The sequence below is a fragment of the Xiphophorus couchianus genome, chromosome 3, assembly GCF_001444195.1.
Source record: "Xiphophorus couchianus chromosome 3, X_couchianus-1.0, whole genome shotgun sequence".
In the NCBI taxonomy this organism is placed as follows: Eukaryota; Metazoa; Chordata; class Actinopteri; order Cyprinodontiformes; family Poeciliidae; genus Xiphophorus; species Xiphophorus couchianus.
Genome location: NC_040230.1, coordinates 4,797,805 through 4,803,470, shown reverse-complemented (window position 1 = coordinate 4,803,470; position 5,666 = coordinate 4,797,805). Strand labels below are relative to the sequence as shown.

The window sequence follows — 5,666 nt, the reverse complement described above, 5'->3', positions numbered from 1 at the left end:
AAAAGTAGTGTACTTTGATCTTTAATATTTTGTTGTCAACATTCTATCCACACTCTTCGGCTCCCACTCAAGCACTTTTCATGTGTGTCCACTTGATGTTTTCCTTTTTTCTTTCAACAGTCCTGTTCAGATCCAGCAGACAAAAATACAAAAACTAAAACAATCCTGTAGTATAGTTTTTATAATTATTGTATTATGCATTTGGTTTTATGTTTTCAGTATTAAAGCCATGTATCAATGTGAATAAATCTGCTCTGTATCTATCAATGCATCTTAATGACTAAAAACACTGCCACAAAATCACAACACACACTGATTAAAAACAACAAACAGCTGCACTAAAAGAAAAAAATCCACTGTTTTCAGTTATCCAGTATTTTGCCATGATTACTGGTAAATAAGAAAAAAATTACTGATTTCAATGACCTTCTCTAAGTTTCCTTTCCTGTGAAGCATCATAGATCCCAGTCTGGATGGTACTTCACTTTTTTGAATTTCAAAATAGATTATGAAAAAAGAGCAGACTGCACATGTGAGTTCTTGAAAAGAAACACTTTGCATGCCGACACATCCAGCATCCACATGAACGGTTTTCAGCATATTGAGAAGTGGCTTGAATGAGATTCAGCTAGTCTACGTCTGATGTCACGCTTGTGAACCGGGAAAAGACGAACTGCTCCAACTGGGTTTAGGTGAACTTTTCCCTTGAGTGGAGTTCAAGTATATGGGTGAGGGTTACACAGAAAGGAAATTGATGTTCCAAATGTTACCTTGTCTGGAGCATTGCAGATGTTTTTTTTTTTTAATCTTTTATGGTGTGAAAAGAGGTAAACAGGAAGCTGTAGCTCTGGAATTACTGGGGTATCTGGTTTTACCCTACTTAAGCTTGTGAGAAAGTGGACATGATAAAAAGAACAAGATCCAGGGAACAATTGGTTAAGATGAGTTTCCACAGCACAAACAATCTCCAATAAGGAGATCTGTTATCCAGGCTAAACATGGACCAGCGCTACCATTCTGCAACAAAAGGAGTCAGCTATGGTGGTCTGAGTCTCCCACTGGGAGGAAACGCAAGTGGCAGACTCAGAACATATTGGAAGAACTATATGGGGAGTGAGCATTTTGGGATTCTTCTAAATCAGAAAGTGTCCAAAGTGCCACTTGTGATCCCTGAATGGATTTTGTGCAGCTCCCACCTGCTATATTTGAATGACGAATTTTGCCCTCTTGCACAAACATTTGATGCAGATGGTCAGTTATTATGGACAAGTAAAATTTCCTTATAATGGAATTATTCGTAAATATCTGGTGTCATTTACTCAAAAGCAAACTTTGGTGCACCCACATATGCTTTTATATTATTCATTAAATAAAGCAAGTGTATTTAAAGAAATCCTGTTCTTACTGCTGCAAATAGACTGTTTTTCAATCAACTAAACTTAAACTTTCAGAGTTGAATGATCCTTTTCAAGTTTTGGATCTGCAATCATCCATCCATCCATTTTCTGTACACCATTGTCCCTCATGGTGCCTATCTCCAGCGAGACATTTAGGCGGGGTCGCCAGTCCATCACAGGGCAACACAGAAACAGACAGGACAAATAACCATGCACACACACACACACACACACTCACACCTAAGGAGAATTTAGAGAGACCAGTTAACCTGACAGTCATGTCTTTGGACTGTGGGAGGAAGCCGGAATCCCCGAAGAGAACCCATGCATACCTTCTTGCTGCAAAGCAACAGTGCTACCAACTGCACCACTGTGCAGCCTGGTCTGCAATCATTTATAAATCAATTTCTTTCAAAAAAATAAAAACAAAATATATATATTTTTAAATAAAATATCACATCCTTAGTTTACTATTGAGCAGGTGATGTTCGGTATAATAAGTAAAACAAAAATGTGAAAGGGTAAATATTTTGTTTTGGTTTAAACTAAAAATCAACGTTCTCCAGATCAAGTTGTTCATTAAAATCTGCCCGCGTGTTTGCTCTAGGTAGAAATGAAAAAACCTTTGTGACCCTGGAAACTCTGCCTTTGACTCCGTGCACCATGGTGAATTAATCTCACTTTGGTTTTTGTTTCACTTCTGTTTTCCTGTTGTCAGGGCTACGTGATTGGAGGTCGATGTTCTTGTTTAAAAGTCAGCAAACATAAAGAGTAACAAAAAATCCTATCTAACTCAGCCTCATGTTTTGTTTTCTTTTTTATTTGTCTTTCATGTCCACAAAGTAACAGTTTCAGATTATATTTGCCTGTTCTGTGTGGTCATTAGATATGACAGTTGCCATGCTTACATGAAAAAAGGAGTGCCACCTGCAGGGACGTCAATTGCAAATCAAAGTGAGAAGCCGGCACACGATGCAAACTCCATTTGACTGACAGAGATTCTCGCAGGGAAAGAAAAAAGTATTAATCTGTGGAAACAGAAAGACGGACACAAAGTGACAAAAAAATCAACACGCTGTCAAGGATTAACTCTTCATAAAGAATTCTCATTTTCACCACATCCAGTGTCATCAGCGAGATAAGTTTTAATATCACAACCACTGTCTTCTCGAATAAAAGAAAAAAAAAAACCTGCTGAGAACATGTAATATGTTTCACCCACATCATCCTTCTGCTGCCACTTCCCTTCCTGTGATGTTTTGTTTATTTGCTGCTTTTATTCCTTCACCAAGAGCCTGAAGAAAGAGTCAAGCTGTCATGATGTGACAGTGGGGCTGTCACCTCAAGGTGAATGTGGGGTGAGTGGGCGACTGTGGGCTGAAGGGAAACAAGGGGGGGTTGGCGGGCAGAGAAAGTCACATGCAAGTTTCATTAATTGGTATCACTTTACCCAAAGAGGACAAACTCTTTCATCCTGGCAGTCTAATTAGAGCTGTGGACACCTTTTTATGTGTTAAAACATGCATGTATGCATGAGTTTGAGACCCACGTAGATAAGAGAATGAGGAGCAGACTTTACACAGAATGAGGAGAGGTAGATATTACAAATTCTCTGGGTCAACACTATCTTCTTTGCTACTAATCAACCTCTCACTGCAGTGAACAAAGACCTTCTCCCGTTTCCCTTGATGTGAAACCAGAGTCCGTTTACGCTCTTTTGCAAACTATATGCAATTTGGGTAAATATTGATCTAATTAGGGTAGGTAAATCAGTGAAGGTTTATTTTATATCAATGGTCATTTATCTAAAGCACTATTTGCATAAATTACATAAAAATTTAAACAGAATATAAAACTGTTTAATAGTTTAACTTAAAACAAATAGCTAAGATCTCATAAAACACTGGTAGTGCTGGAAGTCAATCACCCAATGCAATCTGGGTTTCTTTAAACAGAAATCTTTTTGGCCGATTTAAATAATTGGTTAATTAGCAATTGATTAATTAACTGAGTATGTACTGAGGTTGAAAGGAAATAAAGAGTAATTTTTGGGGTTTAAATAAATAAATTAAAGATGATTTGGACCATATGTCTTTCCACATTTATGACAGGCACAACCAGTTTAACATTTTATCGCCTCTCTTTCAAAGCTTAGAGATTTAATCATCCAAACACAATGGAAAGTTATCGATTGTGTGATTGGACCTGTGTAAGCTACCACTGTGGTGACTCCAGTAATGTAACCAAACTCATTACCTCCCTGTTTAACTGCCAACCACTGACCACTGAGTGAGGGGAGTTCCAGAGATAGGATGCAATGGAAGGTCAGTCCAATGTGAGACACAGCTTGGCTTGGGATCCGTGTCTTACCTTATGCCTTTTTAGATAAGCAGACCAATTCTCCCACAAAAGAATAAGTTTGTTACTATCATGCACTTATGGTGCATTATGAATGTAATGACTGTCTACTGATACTTACGGCAGAATGCTTTTTTGTAAATGACAAGTAATGACATGAATAAGTTAACAGCTCTCTGACACAACTGTCATACATGTTAACTTATTTTACAAAAGAAAACAGTGCTTCAAATCTCACAAGGACATTTTATCTGCATGACCTTAAGAGGAGAGCAGCATTATTTGTCATTAATGAATCTCCAGGCAATGCAGGGTTGTTTCATGCGCTGTTTCTGTATTTGTTTACTTGAGTTTGATGGATATGACACTGTAATCCTTTTGACAATCTGACTGCTTCAGGGAGATGAGAGCAAACGGCTTAAATTGCATTGCTAAATGGTGCAAAACTTTGATTATGAACACATGACAAAGGCTAGAGTTGTTGACACCCTAAAATTCAGAGGAAACTTAAATATGGGCCTTCCAACATCACAAAAAATATTTAAGAAAAAAACATATACCTAATGGTCTTTGTCAAGTTCTCCTTTAATTTTTGCAGTTTCCCCACTTGAAAAGGGATGGATACATGTATGCAGATTTTTTTTATCAACTGGATTCCACTCAAAGGACAAACCAATGTCCTTAATTTATCCTCCATTTATTTATCAGTGTGTCAGGACATTTCTCATACATTTGCTACAGAAAAAGGTAAAAACCTTTAAATAAGCCCCCCAAAAGAAAAAAAAAAAAAATATTACTAACCTGTATTATTTAAGCTTAGATAAATGAATTTTACTCAGACCGCAAATAAAATAATACTGAGCAAACCACTGTGAAACAACCCACAAAGTGCTTAAGTCAAATGAACAACATACCTAACCTAAGTCCTTTAATTTGAAAGTTCAAATTAATATTTACGTTTCAAATGTTTACTTTATATATATATATATATATATATATATATATATATCATGAATGTTTATTTTACAAACATATAAATAGGGACTTTTAAGTTATTATTTTACCTAGTTTAAATTAATGTTTAATTAATATATAGTTTAACAGTTAACTTCATAAAATCCATCAGTTAAAAATCACAACACAACAGTCATTCCAACCATCAAAATCACCAATTACTATGCTAGATTTCACATAATATTTAAGTTCAGTTATAGCCGACAACACAAGCGTTAACGAGCCGTTGGCTAGGCTAAAGCTAATCCAAAATGAAAGCGATCCAGCAGTGCGATCTCACAATAATACAGTCTCTGCCTTACCGGCTGTCTCTGCTTGTTTGCACCGTACAGGTCCACCACCAAGAGCGAATCTCTATCCAAAGGTGACACTAAACAACCTCTTGCTTTGTGTTACTCTGTCTGCGTCTTGTAATTCTTCCGTCTTCTTCTTCTTCTTCTTCTTCTTGGTTTTTATTGGCGGTTGGCAACAAACTTACAGTAGCATTACCGCCACTTACCAATTCTTCCATCATTGTCCGTCCCTCTTTATGGTCCGTGTAGTACAACCACTGTTCTGTAATGTTTTCTTCTGATTGTGCATTTGTTACAGCTAGTGCATGTCATTTCTTTATTTCTTGTCCTTTTTTCCTTTCTTTTGACTTTATTGATTTTCTTTCTTTTTTTTTCTCATCCTCTTTTTCTGATTTGACTTTACAGTCTTTGTGTTGTAAACTAACCAGTTGCATTACACCAAACTGTGATTCCAAATGGCCATTTTTATGAAGCAGCTACATTATCAAGGTTAAATCATTTCATTGGAAAAGCACATGCTAAGAATCAACAAAAACATGCAATTTGATCTTAAAATGAACAAACGGCCAAGAATAATAAAGAAAAAGTTCTACTGTTGAACTTG

The 5,666-nt window shown here is 36.6% G+C and overlaps 1 long non-coding RNA gene across 1 annotated transcript; it reads right to left on the bottom strand.

The window, feature by feature from the left end:
• Positions 1-2,224: 2,224 nt before the first annotated feature.
• On the bottom strand, positions 2,225-5,195 carry LOC114140526 (uncharacterized). The gene is made up of 3 exons (XR_003594605.1): positions 5,072-5,195; positions 2,620-2,774; positions 2,225-2,425 (listed from the first exon to the last, which is right to left on the bottom strand). It is a non-coding gene; the product is annotated as an uncharacterized LOC114140526 (long non-coding RNA).
• Between the last annotated feature and the right edge of the window lie 471 nt (positions 5,196-5,666).